Source organism: Bidens hawaiensis, unplaced genomic scaffold (genome assembly GCF_021521415.1).
Source record: "Bidens hawaiensis isolate Kalapana, Puna unplaced genomic scaffold, B.hawaiensis_p1.1 tig00005808_1, whole genome shotgun sequence".
NCBI lineage: Eukaryota > Viridiplantae > Streptophyta > Magnoliopsida > Asterales > Asteraceae > Bidens > Bidens hawaiensis.
Window position 1 is genome coordinate 69,851 of NW_027491383.1, and position 18,394 is coordinate 88,244.

The following is an 18,394-nucleotide window of genomic DNA, read 5'->3' on the forward strand; positions in this document are numbered from 1 at the left end:
ACGCTTCATCACCATCTCCTGCAAATCTTCCCACATCATAGCCTTAATCTCATTTGGGGTCTTTCTTTGCTCAACTGTCTCTTACCAGAAGAGGGCTTCATCACACAAAGACTGTAGCAAACCCCACTACTTGATTGGGACGGCCACGACTGGCCTAAGAGGTGTGCGAGTCACACACTCGATCGGGGCACCTTTTTTTCAGGGGTCCAATTTTTTTAGACTTGTATACATACTTTAAAAAATTTATGCAATATAGTTGATTTTGATCATTTAAAAATAATCGGGTCTATATATATATATATGGGCATTTACATATTTCTCCAAATCATGCTTAAAGAGCATTGTACATTTTGCATTAAAAACTTATATTTTAGGGAAATATGTAATTTCAAAGGTTAGCAAGGGGAAATATGTAAAAATCCCATATATTTTATTTATAGTCCATTTGGTAATTTTTAGGTTATTGGACCTAAACCATTTAACCAAATCATTAAATAAAAGGTAAAAACAAAATGATGAGAGTTCAAGTAGCTAAGAAGCTTCATTTACTCATGAAAAACAATTAGAGTAAATTATGTTTTATATGTTATTGATCAAGCTATTGCTTCTCTTGACACAAGATTTGATCAATTCACAAATTATGAGCAATTATTGGGTTTTTTGTTTCCACGTAACTTAAGGGGCATTGTTTATGAAAACCTTAAGTTGTCTTGTAATTTCTTAAAAATGCACTCAAGTTTGAAGGAATATCGGATATTGATGGCGAGGAAATTTGTATGGAGTTGAGCTCATTAGACACATTGTATACGATGGAATTTATAATCCCTATTGAAGTTTGAAGCATTTGAACGAGACCCAAGAAAATTTCCCAAATGCAAGGATTGCGTATCGAATATTGTTAACCATTCTAGTCACGGTGATGTGCAACCCCAAATGTAGGGTTATTCTTTTAGAACTTGGCCCAAATAGAAACAAAATGAACCATAACTCGTTTAACCCAAATGAACCCGAGCCTGATAACTCAAAAATTTTAAGAAACATTCCAACAAGCATTTAATCTTACCGGGTATCCAAAATACATAGCTCAAACATCAAACGACATTCTATATTATGTCCGGTCCCCGAATCAAACTCAAAAAAAAAAATGAGATTTGAGACCCAATAGGTATTTCTAAAATCACCATAAGCTATGTTTTTAGAAAAATAAAAACACTCCATTACTTTAATAAAAAACTAATTATATAAAATTTTAAAAATAACAAAATGTATTATATCTCAAAAATCCAAATCAAATCTCAGGCACCCATGAAAATCCTTGTTAGAACGTTATAGAAACGTTTACGAGCCAAAATCTAGTCGCAAATCGATACGTTAGGTCGTGTACAATACGTTAATCATTGATACATTGCATGGATGATGAATACATTAGGGATCTAGAGAGAATCCGGCCGCATAACGTTATAGGGAATAAATAAGCACAGATCTCTATGCAAACTAACTATGGAAGGCCTATTTTTAGGCTGGTCCCATTCGTTAAAACAGTAGTAACGATGAGCCTTCTCATTCGTTAACATTCCTTACAAATAAGTCTTTCCATAGCCCCATTCGCTAAACATCCTTAATGAATGGGTATACCTTAACGAATGAGCCTCAATTCGTTACACTGTAGTAACGAATGGGCTCCTAACTTAACGAATAAGCCTAGTCTTAACGAATGAGGCCACATTCGCTAAAATGCTTAGCGAATGAACCTTTATACATTAAATGTAAAGACTAAACTACCCCTAGCCTATTCGAACAGCTGCGGACACCAAGTCCGTGCACTTACAGACTCCCCCTTGTCCGTAGCTATCGAATGCTTTCCAATACTTTAGCATCCAATACTTTAGTCTTCAATACTTTATCCTCCAATACGTTAACGTCGAATACGCCAACGACGAATACATTAAAGTTGAATACTTTAACTGCATATCATCAGCCGAACAGCCAACCTCCCCCTTGACTGATGATTCTCGGGCTTGTGCAATCAGACAAAATATAACTCTTTATAAGCAAACCAACAACTTGTAGCTACTCGTATCAGATCTCCCCCTCAAATAAGCATGTCCAGGTGATCATCCCGATCATCCAACTGGCATATGATATGTTCAATCAAACGAGTCAATTAGCAACAAGTCATCGGCTATCTGTCACACTGGTAAAGTAAAAATATCTTTACGTTTCACCTCGTCACACATCTTCATGAACAACCCGATCACTCAACATCTTTCACTTAGGTCTTCATTCTCTCGATAACGTCTATCCCAAAATATAACTCTTTGAAGCTCTTCGGCAACCAATACGCTTGGATGCTCTAATGCTTTGGGCATATGATTCAGAGTTCCAACCATCATTAATCAATCACGAACAATCACATTCTTCAATCTGATGACAAGACTCATATATTCCTCAACCAAATCAGCCCGTTCAATAATTGTCCCCTTCAACAGAAGCAATCCGCCGAATACTCGTAGCCAACATAGTCAGGATCAAAGTCCCTTAGAAAGAAGTAATCGGACAGACACTCGTATCCCACATAGTCAGGTTTCAATCTTGAAAAAATCAATCCCCAATCGAAGAACAATTGCAGTCTTGAACTCGGTCAAACATAGCTTTGCAAACACATATTACCACCCGAATTGTAGTAATTTTCAAGAAATCTTTGCAAGCGTAGGAAGATATCAATAGAATAAACTTGAAATTTTTATCTCCCCCATTCCTTGACAAATTCGGCAAGGTCTTGACCAAATCTTTGAAAATCTTCAATAAAATTCTCGTTAACTTAGTCGGTTACTCCCCCCGGCCCCTCGATATGCGTGAAAAGTCGGCCGGAAAATATGTCACCAAAATTTGCTAGAAGAGTGTCCCACACATTTGGAATATCCCCGAAAAATTTCGTTCGACAAAATTTTCCGAAAATACCTTTTTTTTAAGAATCTCATACGCTATCCTGTTCACATTCGCTAGAACAGTGTTCAACGAATGGCTCTTGTCCACATTCGTTAACCATGAACGAATGACTCACATTCGTTATAAATAACCAAACCTTCCACATTCGTTAAATCATGAATTAATAGGAACACATTCGTTAACTCACATTCATTTTGGAACTGACGGATGTCAGAAAAAAAAAATTATGAATGAGTATTGATAGCGAATGAGTCCTCCGTAGCGAATAAGCACATAACGAATGAAGCTCACATTCGTTAAACCCTTTAATGAATGAGCTCATTCGTTAAAACTCCGTTAACGAATGAGTTTAAATTTAACGAATGAGCCGTTATAGTGATCACTGTAGCCGGAAAACCGATTTTCACCGGAAAAAAACTGTTACAGTGGCCGGAAAACGCAAATCTTCAAGCTCCATCCATGGAAGAATCATCAAAACTTCATAATTAACCCCCAACTTCAACATGAAGACTCGGATTTACATTAAAAATCTGATGCAACTATCAATTTTCTCAACCATACATTATATCTAGGTCAATTCAGATCTGCAAATCAAAGGTTCATCCATAGCGGATTTTGATCAAACAGTCAATTGAACACTCAAAATACATTATAAATGCTCGAATTTTAATCAGGAACTTGAATCTATCAATCAATTCATCATTCGCTCACTGAATCAATCAAAATCTGATCAAATAGATTATGAACATGACGAACACGAAATTATACGTATAACGAGCAACCGCCAGCTTTGATACCACTTGTTAGAACATTATAGAAATGTTTACGAGCCAAGATCTAGTCGCAAATCGATACATTAGGTCGTGTACAATACTTTAATCATTGATACATTACATAGATGATGAATACATTAGGGATCTAGAGAGAATCCGGCAGCATAACGTTACATGGAAAAATAAGCACAGATCTCTATGCAAACTAACTATGGAAGGCCTATTTATAGGCTGGTCCCATTCGTTAAAACAATAGTAACGAATGAGCCTTCTCATTCGTTAACATTCCTAACGAATAAGTCTTTCCATAGCCCATTCGCTAAACACCCCTAATGAATGGGTATACCTTAACGAATGAGCCTCCATTCGTTAGTGTAGTAACAAATGGGCTCCTAACTTAACGGATAAGCCTAGTCTTTAACGAATGAGGCCTCATTCGCTAAACATGCTTAGCGAATGAGCCTTTATACATTAAGTGTAAAGACTAAACAACCCTAGCCTATTCGAACAGCTACGGACACCAAATCCGTGCACTTACAATCCTTGGCCACTCCTCCTGCTCACAAGTCACGTTCCTTCTCTGCAGCACCAATCAGACCTTGTGCATGTCTTCAGTATCCAATAAATCCCTGCTATGAAATCTTCCTTATATTTCCATCTAAATTTAACCAATACTCACACTATACAAAACATCCAAACTGACCTGCTCTTTCTGGAACATACGAACTAGCCAAGGAACATCCAAGAATATGGCAATGCACTGTTCTTATATAATTATATTATGATTATGAGCCCTACTATATTGTTTCTAATACTCTGGTCACAAACAGCAGCACTGATCTGGTCTCTGTGTCTCTTTCCTTCTCTTGGAAGCGGCCCAAGAATCAGGCTGTTTATGAAACGCTAATTTTCACCAGGTTCCATAGCCCGTATTCGTTTCTGTGTTCATATTATTCTAAGCTTTAATTTCATGTTAAACCCGTGTGTTAAACTGGTGAACGAAACAATAAATAACCTTGCTTAAAATTATCTCAACACTTGTTAATATAGGAATGTGTTCGTGTCGTGAACAAAACGTAGATCGATAACTTGAATCAACGTGAAGGTACGGAATCCCTTAACGTGATCGAAAACAAAAAGATTTCTCATTATCTTTTCTCTATTTCTCATTTATATCAAGGTTTGCAACAAGATATGACAAATATAAGTACAGGTACATTCTAGACCAAAACGTTATGAATGCACGTGTCAAGATTACTACTTATAGGGAGGTTAGAGCATTTCTGGCGCATAAGTTCTTATCCAGCGCATAAGTCTGGGCGCATATGTATCCGGTCGCATAAGTTGGAGCACATGTGTATCTGGGTGCATAAGTTGGAGCGCATATGTTTCCGGGCGCATAAGTTATACTCTAGAAATACATAAAACTGTTTTGGGCGTAAATTCTTCCTTATATTCCCGAATCACCGAGATAGTCCTATTCCAATTAAATCTTTAAAATTAGATAAAATATAAAGTAAGGAATTAAATTATATTAAATTGGGAATTCGTGGATCTTCTCTTTTTTCATAAAATCGTTATAAAATATTAGGAAATGTGTAAATTGAATTATAGATAATGAAAATTTAAGTAAACAACAAATTTTAAATCAAAGTGAAGCATAAAATAAATTGAGATAAATGCGAGGCTAGAAATGCATGAACCACCATGACTATTCTAACAACTACGAATTTATCATTTAAAACGTTCAAAATTTTCAAAAAAAATCAAAGTAGGGAGTTGAAATATTTATGATGAAGGTTAAATCAAAAAGTCAATTTAATAATAAAAGTTAAATAATTAATGGAAACTTTTTAATTTAAAAATGGAAATTAAATGAATACATAATTTAGCTTAATAATAATAAAATTTACAATAATTGAATTTTAATAATAAATATTTATAAAGTAGAAAATAAGTTATGAAAACCATCATGATATTAAGGAAAACAAGAGATAATAAAATATTTATAGTTTAAAGTTGAGGATAAGGATTTAAATGTACTTAGGAATTTATAGTTTGAGGATATGGATATAAATAAGAAAATATAATTTAGATAATACTTTAATGGATATGAGTTAGTATAAGATTTCTTGTTTGGTGTATTTTAGTTTTGTCGAGATTGGCGGTCGTTTGGTTAATGGAATACAACAGCAAACTCCTTAGCGATTCTAGTAGTCGAACGACAATCACGAGAAGCAGGTGAACGACGTTGATTACGACGATAATTCTTAGGAAAGACATTATATGAGGACAAAGGATGAAATTTTAATGAAATGATGGGTAAGTTGTGGGAATGAGTTGATATGAAAGAATGGGGATGCGTATGTATATGTATATATATGTATATGAATTAGTACTAATGAAGACTCGAGGACGAGTCAAGAATTAAAATAATATGTATAAGTTGGAAGCACTTAAGTAAATAATGTTTTATAAGATTTTCCAAAAATAAAATAACCAAGCATACTAAACGAGTTGACCTCCCATGAACTTTCCATGGCAATTTGAATGGCCCAACTAAATAAACAACATAAATTTTGTGAATTGGCCTCCCATAAGCATTCCATGGCATTTTGATGGCCCAATTCAAATAATGTGTAATAGAAAATTGAGTTGTTCAGCCCATGAGCGTGTACATGGCATTTAACTGATCCAACTAATTAACGAATTATCGAATCAATGGAGTTGTTCGGACCATGAGCGTTACATGGCATTTAACCGACTCAACTAAATATCAAATCAACGAATCAAATATAAGTAGTTGGTGTATCTTGGGAATCACCCCGGACGATACGTTCCAACCCAAAAATCAAATCGAAAATGATTTAAGAAATGAGCCCATGGATTTTTCACCCAACTAGGCATTTAAAATAATTTGAAAACACAATTTGGAAGTATAACCGTTTAGCCGGTTATGTTTACCACGTAACCGTTTAGCCGATTACGGGTACCACTTGAAGTTATGGTTGTACGAGATTTGTCATAGCCCCACGCTTCAAGGTGAAAGAGCAAAACAAAACACGGGAATTCTTAAGGAATTTCCCACAATAAAATGTAACCTACCAAAGATTAAGAGGATTTAAAAATATTTTGAAAGTTGAGGCATAACCTTGGAATTTGTGTGTGTGTGCAATACATAAACAATATAAATACAATACAATAAAATAATTAATATAATTAAGTTGTAAACAATTAAATGGCACATAAGGCAGTTTAGATAAGCACGTATAGGGTTCCTAACACATGTCTAGGACAATTTCTAACGACCTATCTTATAACCTTCGGCTCTGATACCAATATGTCACACCCCAACCTAAGGCGGAAAGGCCGGGGCGTGATCCGATTGCTCACAGCTCGAAGATACTATCATAAATATAAATGACAATATCTAATTAATTATTTTGTTCAAATAACACACACAATAATCAAATACAACGAAACAATTCAAATAAATAAATACAATCATGTAAATTCAAGTTTGTCTTCAATATAACCCTAAGTTCTTTCTAAGTGTCCATCCTTCAACTTAGGCAACCTGCATATGCGTAGAAAATGGAGTTTTATCAACAAATATGTTGAGTGAGATGATCACCAATTTTGACACAACAAATAGTTATATAATAAATAAATAATAAATGATAAGTATTAAATACGCAAACCAATCTATGTGGTAATAATCAATCAAACCTTAACAAACCAAAACCAAGTTGTACTCGTGTTCCAATGAATCATTGCCAAGCGAATCGGGCATTGATTACAATGACTAAATTGTCGGTTTACCTTCGCCAGGCGAATCGGACTCCGGTTACTAAGACAGTCGTATGATCATACTAATGAGAACCCTCTACAAGTTGGACCTCTCCGAATGTTATCAAGTAAACAATTAAACATGTAGCAATTAGCAAATAGCATTCAACTGATATTCACACAATAATTATGTTTGCGATTTTGAGTATATATATATAATAGAAAATATGAGTAAGTACGCATATGTCCCCAAAATGTTAGAAAATAGTGTATAAAAAGGGGGAATGATCAAACTCACCTTAGATTAAAGGAAAGTGAGTATAATTAAGAATAAACGAGTCAACGGATAAGCGAGTCGTCCAATACGCGTCAAACGAGATAACTGATCAGAACCTGAAACTTTGTGATATTAAACTATAAATAAAAACGAACTTATTGCCGCTGGAATCAATCCAAACGGATGAGTAGAACTCTAGTTATGTTGAATTTAAGATTTAAGCGAGCTGGTACTGACTAGAATCCGAACAGCGATTCGGAAGTCAGGTTTGGTAGGTAGCCTTAAAATCACGTTACGAGAATAGAAGTCTTCTGGACCGAACATTGAATCCGACCAGAAGCATGAGAAAACGCAAAGTCAAAGTTGTTGACTGTTTTACCCTTTATCGGGTTTTAAAGCAATTGACCAGTCAATACCCTTCAACCACTGAAATTGATTAAAGGTTATTGACTAGGGAATATGTATGAACGATTTTACAGTTTACAACTTACCCGGAAAGTGAAAGGATTGATGAGAAACGGAAGTCAAAGGTTCTTGAACTTGCAAAGTCAAACGGATATGAACGGTTCTTCAACAAAACACCAAAAACCGAAGGGAATACGAGATGGCAGAGGCTAGAGACGGTTTAGGGATGTTCTTTAGGGTTTGATTAAAGTTTACAGCAGATGGTTATGACTTGTTTATATAGGAATAGCTGAACCGAACTAATTATAGGCTTTTTGGCCCGTTTAAGCAAGTATACGCGATTTAAGGAAAGAATCAAGGAAATATACTATAAGATATGATCTTGATCAAGGGAAAACGAATTAAGAGTTGTATTTTAGTTATAGGATGTTTACTTGGCCCTTAATTCAGTCAAACATACCTAATATAATCGATTTTATACCTTAAACGAACTAGGAAACGAACTAAAGTGTAACGATTTGACCAGTGACGCCACCGCACTGCGCGGCCAACTCAAGGCTACCCCGTCGCGTGGCACTCCGGGGGTGCCATGAGGGAATATTTGAAACTTAACACTTTTAGTCCTTTAGGTTTGATATGTTGTCATTTATTAGTTTTTTTTATGCTATAGTTAGAAAATAAACCATAAAGGAAACATAAAGGACTTGAAATGAACATTAGGGAACTAAATATATTATAATTATTTGATTTTCAATAATGATAAAGATCTAAAAATATTTCCGGTCGAGTTATAAGCAAACGAATACGGTTTGAAAAATCCGAAATGTTACACCATGATCATTATATCCATAAACAACTTCCCCAATTACATCACCTTTACCTGTCGCTTTGGGGAGAATATTGTCCAGGACGAAAGATGCTGCTTTAGAACTATTAAGCTTCACATCAACATTTTTATTAACAGTTTGTAGCTCTTGTTTAAGTGTAGTATTTTCGTTAATATGTTTGTTTATGGCAATCTGTTTGTCATTTACAGTTTGTTTTAACATTAACATTGTTTTCTCATTTTGATCAATCTTTTCCCCAGTGCCTTTTCACATGTTTGAAGCTTAGCATAAGCTTCCTTAATACGTTTAAGCTCATTTATTAAAGAGTCATTGTGAGTTTTTAACAATTTATTCTCCACATCTTTTTCTAAACATTCTTTATGAAGTAACTCACATTTTTCATATGACTTTACGTTATGAATGTTTAACGACTAATGATTTAAATCTGATTTGATTTTAACATGATAATGAGCAGAAGGTTCAAGGTGTACCTCGAATAACTTAACCTCTTCGACTTTCATAACGGAATGTCTAAACTTTCTGTTATGACTTGCTTGAGAATAGGTTCAGTTCCCTTAGCTCTAGCAACATCTTCATCCTCAACCTTAATTTCCCTGAATTCCAACTTCATAGGATCACAAGTTGACTAACACCATGATTCCAAAACCAATTCTTCATCAAATTCTGAATCACTATCATTTTCGAACTTTGGAGTGTTCTCAAATTCTGGTTGTGATAGTTATTCAGATTTGACAATCTTTTCAGAAAGTTGATTAATCATTTCAAACTTTTCAGACAAGTCATTTTGAACTTTAATCTTATCATCAACCTTCACAACCTTCTCAGAATCTTCAATTACCTCATGCATCGTTAGCTTCTCGATGAAACGGGAGAGATTGAGTCTATTGTATGTGTTGGGGTCTGATTTTATTGATAAAATGATTATACCCAAATCTTCAGGTGAAGTTTCAACAAGTAAATCAGACAACGTGTCAATGTATTCGAACTCACGTCTCTCAATCCCGATATGTTTCATTTCGCTCACAAGCTTGCAATATCTTTTGATAAAATGATTAAATGATTCTCCATTTATCATCTCAAAATCATCAAATTCTTTCTTCAAAACTTTAATTCTGTTTCTTCTCGTTGTAGCTTCAACATTTCAAACTCGAAAATTCCATTTTAAAAGTTTTCAAATTTTTGTGATCTAAATTCAACAAATTTCAGCAATTTTTTGGCTCGTTTATCAGCAAAACAGCAAATTTCAGCAACTTTCTGGCTCGTTTCAGCTCGTCAAAACAGCAAATTTTGGTTCGTTTCAGCTCGTTTATCAGCAAAACAGCAAATTTTGGTTCGTTTCAGCTCGTTTTAGGCTTGTTTCAGCACGTTTCAGCATCAAAATCAGCATGTTTAATAAGATTTCAGTTCGTTTCATCAAACTTTAACGTAAAAAATAGCAACTTTCAGCTCATTTTCAGCAAATTAAACAGCAAACCAGCAACTTAAAAACAGTGTATTTCATCTCGAAAATGCAGTTTCAGCGCGTTTTTGGATCGTTTCAACACTTATCAGCTCGTTAACAGGTCGTTTATTAACAAAATCAGCTGCAAATCAACTCGTTTCAGCAATAAAACAATTCGTTTATCAGCAGTTCATCTCGGTTTTGGCCCGTTCAACAAAATCAGCACTTTTTAACCACAAAATCATCAGCAACAGCAAAAAAAATCAGCATATTTTGTCCTGGTTTAACACGTTTCATCCAAATCTGAACCAAACATGTAACTCTCACGTAAATACCCAAACAGCCCTTAAACTTCCTAAAATGCCCCTTGCATATGAAATCGTTTTATACCTCAGCGTATGAACTAATCGAAACACCGAACACAAAACAAGATATACCGAATCAACACGGATGAGTTTGAACACGAAATCAAAACAAGAAACTCCGAACGAACACGAAAAACGAACGTGCAAATCAGCAACCAACTAGGAGTCACTATCTGATTTAACAGTGAACCAAATGAACAATCTCTAAGCTTTTGGACATGATTTGACTTTAACGAATCCGAAACAGGCCAATTTGTTTCGATTTTAACAATTTTTGTCGTTTAAGCGAGTAAACGAACTCAAAAACCAAAGAAACTTTCCAGAGTTGATCCACACACAAAAGCGAAAAACTCTGAGCTTTTGGAAATGATTTGACTTTAACGAATCTGAAACGAACTTTTAACGAGTTGAGAAATAGATCAAATTTTGACGTGAAACGAGCGTGTCTTACTTTTTTCTTCCGATATCGAGCACCAAATCTCTAATACCACTTGTAGGAACGTGTTCGTGTCGTAAACAAGACGTAGATCGATATCTAGAATCAACATCAAGGTGCGGAATCCCTAAACGTGATCGAAAACAACAAGATTTCTCATTATCTTCTCTCTATTTCTCATTTATATCAAGGTTTACAACAAGATATGACAAATATCAGTACAGGTATGTTCGGGACCAAAAAGTTAAGAATGCACATGTCAAGATTACTATTTATAGGGAGGTTAGAGCATTTTTGGCGCATAAGTTCTTATCCAGCGCATAAGTCTGGGCGCATATGTATCCGGGCGCATAAGTTATGCTCCAGAAATACAGGATACTGTTTTACGCATAACTTCTTCGTTATAACTCCGTTTTACGTGTTGTTTTCGCCCACGTGTTCGTATTCAAATTCTCTATCACTCCACATAATAATATCTTCATTTCTCCTCCATCTAATATACACTCCAATTTAGCTTCTTTAAGCTCCGCTCACCTTCATTTGACAAAGACGAAAGCGATAGAAGTATGCATTAACAGTTAATGAACATATTAAAATCTGATTCAATACATTAGTAAATTAACCCTCTGAATATTTAGAATCTATAAAAAAACAATATGTTTTTAAACTAACAAACGGGCCAAAAACTGAACCATAAAATCTCGTTTAAATATCACAGGTCATGCAGCCCCAAAACCTTGGCCAAATTAATGGTCATTCAGTAGCTCGTTTAAGGACGAACTAGTTTGAATACCGAATAAATAAGCGACTTTTAACTTCTGAGCTGTTAGCATAAGTTCCATGATTTAAAGTATTTTATTTTGGTCCTCAAACCTAGAAACGTACCAACCCTGAAAACTAATATTAAACCATGTGTTAAAAACCTGTCAAACCAACATTCGGTAACTTTTTTTTAAAGAAAAACTAGTTTTACAACCACACCGATAAGTGTTGGTGCATGAATGTCAGTAGTTCATAGTCTAGTGTCTGTAATCGAGTCTGTATTGTTATTTATGTTTTTGTTTAAAGCGAAGTTGTTAACAAGTTCGCCTAGGCGAACTTGTTGAACAAGCGAAGTTATGGACAACTTCGCCTGAACATATCAGGCGAAGTTGTCGTGTATATAAAGTCTTAGGTTACGGCTTTGTCAATAGTTGGTTAACGTGTGGTTGAGTGAATCGTGTGACAGTTGTTAGCAGTTTTGGTTAACGAGTCTGTAATAGTGATATCGTATCACGTGTTCGGTTATCAATATAACGTGTTCGTTTATCGTATCGTGTTTGTTTGATTTGCTTTCTACACTCGTAACGATCTACGCAGGGATTCCGCACCTGAGTAGACCGCGATATCTCGTGTGATCCGTCCAGGGAACCAACAATTGGTATCAGAGCTTTTGCTCGATTGTGTGGTTCGGGATATTCACGCGGGTGTAGAAATCGTCCCGTTTCGACTATTCGCGGGACGTGTGTTTGGTGTTTTTGATCATTCTTACCTCCTACCATCATGTTCAAGCCTTTACACAGTCAAAAACCTCGTTAAAATCCGATTTACAGATCTGCAGAAACTTCGTGTTCATCAGGCGAAGTTGCCGTCACTGTGCGTAGGGTTTCGGCGAAGATATAAGGTTAAGCGAAGTTATCCACAACTTCGCCTACCTTCTCAAGTTCGCTTAACTCAAGCGAAGTTCTCTACAACTTCGCCTACTTCAAGCGAAGTTATCCGTAACTTCGCCTACAGTACTTAAAAAAAAAAAATTTAACTTTTCAGGTTTCTTACTTTTCGGGAAAGATGTCGTCGATCAACATCTCTGAGTTAGTGAAGATGGAAGTTGAAGCAGGGTCGGCTACCAAGGCCCCAAGATTGCTGAAGGGAACCGATTTCGTTGCATGGAAGGATCGGTTCATACAGTACGTCAAATACCAGGATGCGAAAATGTGGGTATGCATCCAGGATGGTTATATTCCACCAATTATGGAGTATGAAGGTCGTGACCAAATCAAAAAGTATAGTAAAATGGAAGAAGAAGAGAAAAAGATGTATGAGGCCGAGAGCAAGGCTCATGCTGCTATTACTATGGCTCTTCCACAAGAGATCCTTCATACGTTTAGAAAGTACACATCAGCAAGAGAGCTTTGGGAAGCTCTTGAGAGCAGATTTGAAGGGAATGTAGGAATTCGGGCTTCAAAAATAAAATTGCTCAAAACCCAGTTTTCAGTCTTCAAGTATTTGAAGAATGAATCTTTAGATGATATTATCACTCGATACTACCATCTGATGACTGAATTGAGCAACTATTCCATTTCCTACCGAGAAGAAGAAATAGTTGAGAAGCTTCTAGATGCTCTCCCACCAAAATGGGAGATGTACACTGTGCTGATGAGGGAAGACAAAGACTTTCCCACATATGATCTAGAAACGGCAGTCAACAAGCTCAGAACCTTTGAGCTTAACATGGCCAGAAAAGAGACCTCTATGGATCAGGTTCAAGATCCAGGTATGTATGGAGCTAAAATCAACACTAGCTCAGGATCGAAGACTGAATCGGCTGCCTACTACACAAAGGGAGAGTCGGGCCCCAACTCATCTCATGAGGGGCATGTGTCAGTTAACACAAATGGGGATGTTTGCTATGTAGCAGCTGGATCGAGTGGTTCTCAACCCCAGGTAAGCAAGAGTAGTTGCTCTTCAAGTGTTCCCAGCAACAACTACTCCAAGATGCCTATGAGTGTCAAGTCTGCTGAAGAGCAGTTTGGTCTCTATGCTTCTTTCATTGCTTCCTATGAGAACTACATTCAAGGGAAGATTGTTGATCCAGCTATGTTGGATGAAGATTACGATCAGATTGATGCTGACGATATGGAAGAAATGGATCTACAATGGCAGATGGCCATGATTGTGAGGAGGGTGAAAAGGTTTATGAATAAGACCGGTAGAAAGTTTGTCGGAGGAAGACCAGGGTTCGACAAGTCAAAGGTGAGATGCTATAATTGTCAACAAAACGGTCACTTTGCAAAGGAGTGTAGGAATGAGCGTGTAGAACGTGGTCAAGGAAAGTCTACACAGCATAATGAGGGTAGAAAAGATTATAGTGCCATGATTTCCAGAGGAGATGATGAATACAACTGGAACCTGCTTTCTAAAGAAACTTTTGAGCAGGCAAATTTGGCAAAGGTTGAAACTGAAGAAAGTGAGAGGGCTACCAAAGAAGAAAAAGCTCTTATGGCAGATGACAATGACCAGCTCTCCGAGGTATGTTCTAAACCTATATGTTCAAAATGTGAGAACTTGTCTGAGCAACTAGCAACCATAACTGATCAGTATGTTAGGTTGGATGCTGAATTTAAAACCTTAAAAGAAGATCATCACTTTATTAAATCAAGAGAAAATAATTATAAAATTAAAATAAAAGCCTGTGAAAAAGATGTTAAAAGTTTAAAAACTAAACTTGCTGAAAAAATTGAAGTGATTGATTTAAGTTATGAGGTTTTGGAAGAAAAGACCAAACTAATTGCTGAGAGAGAAAAACAGATTGCTGACCACCAGGTGAAAGTGGTGGAACTGAATCGAAAACTGGAGCAGTTCAGAAATTCTTCTGCTATTCTTGATCACCTTGTTAGTGATCAAGGTTCCTCTGCGAAGAGAGGAGGAATCGGTTATCATGAGGTTCCACCACCGTACAATCACAATTACACTTTTAACCCTAGTGTTCAGAAATCTGTTGACTTTGAGGTTGCTCAGACAGTGCCAATTAAAGTAACTGTTAAAGAACCAAATGTTAGTAGAGGCGAAACAAGTTCGCCTGTTTCAAGTGTTGAAATTTCTGATCAAAGTCCAGTCTCGTCAGATTCGGATAAGTCATCCGAGTCTGGTAAGGCAAAAGAGGAGGTTGTGTTACCCAAAAGTGGAGAAAAAGATAAAACGAATAAAAAGAGTACTCCACTAAACCCGTACGTCCCACCTTATGTGAGACGAACGGGCAGTAATATAGCCTCGACATCTAAAACACCTGTTGATAAAAAGTTTGAACATAGGTGTTGTTTTAGATGTAATCAATTAGGGCACCTAGTTGCAAATTGCCCTCTGAAGCAGCGATTCAGAGGTGTAAGGCCTACTAAAGCTGAGAATAGACCTAATAGTAATTATTATGCTCCTAAAAATGAAAACCACTTAAAATTCAAAAATGTGAATAATTCAGGTTTTCATAGAAACAAATCTCAGTTTTACACTTCTAATAACCAAACCACAAGCTATAATACTTTCAATTCTCAAAGGTTTGGAAGGCCTTACAATCAATCTTCAATAAGATATCCTAATGGGACTTACAGGAGTTATCGAGATACTAACTTTGGAAAGCCAAAGTTTGGGATGTATAGATCCAAGACCAATTGGTCTTGGGTCCCTAAATTCTAATATTTTGCTTTATTGTGCAGGAACAGTTGAACAGGGCTGCCAACAATCTTTGGGTTGTAGATAGCGGCTGTTCCTGGCATATGACGGGTAACAAATACTTGTTACACGATTTGAAACCTGTTCAAGGAGGGAGAGTAAGCTTTGCCGGAGAAAGTGGAGGCAATATTACTGGAAGGGGAACGGTGTCGAACGGAAAGATGACATTGGAGAATGTTAACTTTGTAGAAGAATTGAAATACAATCTGCTAAGTGTGTCGCAGATTTGTGATAAGGAGTACACCGTTCATTTTACAAAGAACGAGGCGATTGTGTTGAAACCAGGTTTTCAGATACCTGAGGAGTGGATTTTGATGAAGGCTCCACGTGAAAGAAATACGTACACTATGGATATGAGATCAACTGAAATGGCCACGGCAGATTCATGCCTTTTGACAAAAGCGAGTGAAACAGAGTCCGAATTGTGGCATAGGAGAATGGGGCACATTCATCTTCGGAAGATGAACCACATTGTCAGGAATGGGCTTGTGCTGGGCGTTCCCTTGAAAAATTTCAATTTTGAAGATAAATGTATAGCATGCAAGAAGGGAAAGCAGCACAAGAAATCCCATCTCACCAAGAAAGTAAATTCAATTGCCAGTACTCTAGAATTGCTTCACATGGATCTCTTCGGTCCCGTGTATGCAAAAAGTCTAGGAGGTACTTCATACTGCTTGGTGATCACTGATGACTACTCACGATACTCGTGGGTATATTTCCTGAAATCAAAAGATGAAATGGCTCAGATGGTGAAGAATTTGATTACCAAAGTTGAGAACGTTATGGATAAAAGGGTTAAGTTCATCAGAAGTGACAATGGAACAGAGTTCAAGAATTTTGAGATGGAGATCTTCTGTCTTCAGAGAGGGATTGAACACCAATACAGCGCTCCTTATACACCGCAACAGAATGGAGTGGCTGAAAGGAAGAACCGAACGTTAATTGAAGGAGCCAGAACTATGCTGGCTGATTCAAAGCTTCCTGTGGTGTTTTGGGCTGAAGCTGTTGCTACAGCCTGTTATGTTCTGAATAGAGTCTTAACTGTTAAAAGACTGGGTAAGACATGTTATGAGCTTATGCATGGAAGAAAGCCCAACTTGAGTGGTCTAGAACCATTCGGGTCCCCTTGTTCGATTTTGAAGACAAATTCTAAATTTGGTGAAGTAGCCGATGAAGGAATCTTAGTCGGTTATGTTGTTGGGACTCCCAACAGACGTGTCTTCAATACATCGACAAGCAAGATTGAGGTGGTGTGTAACACAGATATCACAAGTTACCAACCGCCAAAACCAAGCAACGGACCTGCGGAGTTTTTCGACTATGTTAAACTTTTTAAGTCTTTTAACATACCGGATTTAGATATCTCTGAAGAAGAAGAAAGAGTTGCTACGAAGATGATCCTTGATGAGGAAGAAAATCTATTGCAAAGACAGCTGATTGATAAATGTCAACCTTCCTCATCAAATACTATCGATACCCCTGCTGCCTCAACTGAAGAAGAATTTATCAATCCTTTTCACTCTCAGCATGAAACAACCATTGACGAGCTCTCTTCTAACTTGGAAGACAATTTGCATGTCGGTTCTATTCCGACCACGAGAATTCATAAAGATCACCCTTTGGAGAATGTGATTGGTGATGTGTCCTCCGGTGTACAAACAAGACGTAGCTTGGATGAGCACACCTGTGTTTACACAAGCATTAAGGAGACAGGAATAATCAACGAATGCTTGTACACCTGCTTTATCAGCCAGATTGAACCGAAAAATTATCAAATGGCTTTAAAGGACAGCTCGTGGGTCGAAGCCATGCAAGAAGAGTTGGCTCAGTTCAAGAAAATGGAAGTTTGGGATTTGGTTGAAAAACCAAAGCATGTGCATGCGATTGGCACAAAATGGGTGTTTAAGTGCAAGAGAGATGAGAAAGGGATTATCATAAGAAACAAGGCGAGGCTAGTTGTGAAAGGATTCAATCAACAAGAGGGGATTGATTATAATGAAGTGTTCGCTCCTGTCGCAAGGTTGGAAGCCATAAGATTGTTTTTGGCGTTTGCTGCATATAAAAAGATGAAGGTATTTCAGTTGGACGTGAAGAGTGCTTTTTTGAATGGGAAAGTTGATGAGGTTGTGTATGTTGAGCAACCTCCGGGTTTTCCTGACCCAGATTTTCCAAACCATGTGTACAAGTTAAGCAAGGCATTGTATGGATTACATCAGGCACCTCGTGCCTGGTACTCAACTCTGTCAGACTACTTGCTTGAAAATGGGTTTGAAAGAGGTCAGATAGATAGCACGCTGTTTGTGAAGAGACAAGGAAGCGACTTCCTGCTAGTGCAAGTCTACGTGGATGACATTATTTTTGCTGCATCAAAAGTCTCCGTGTGTCAAGATTTTGAGGCCGTCATGAAGAAAAGGTTTGAAATGAGTGCTATGGGTGAACTAACTTTTTTTTTAGGATTGCAGGTTGATCAAAAGAAGGATGGGATGTTCATTCACCAGACCAAGTATGTCCATGATGTGCTCAAACGATTCAAGATGGAGGACAGCACTCCATTCGACACTCCAATCTGCGTCAATCACAAATTGGGTGCTGAGTCAGACGGTGATGCAGATGTGGACCCAACTCA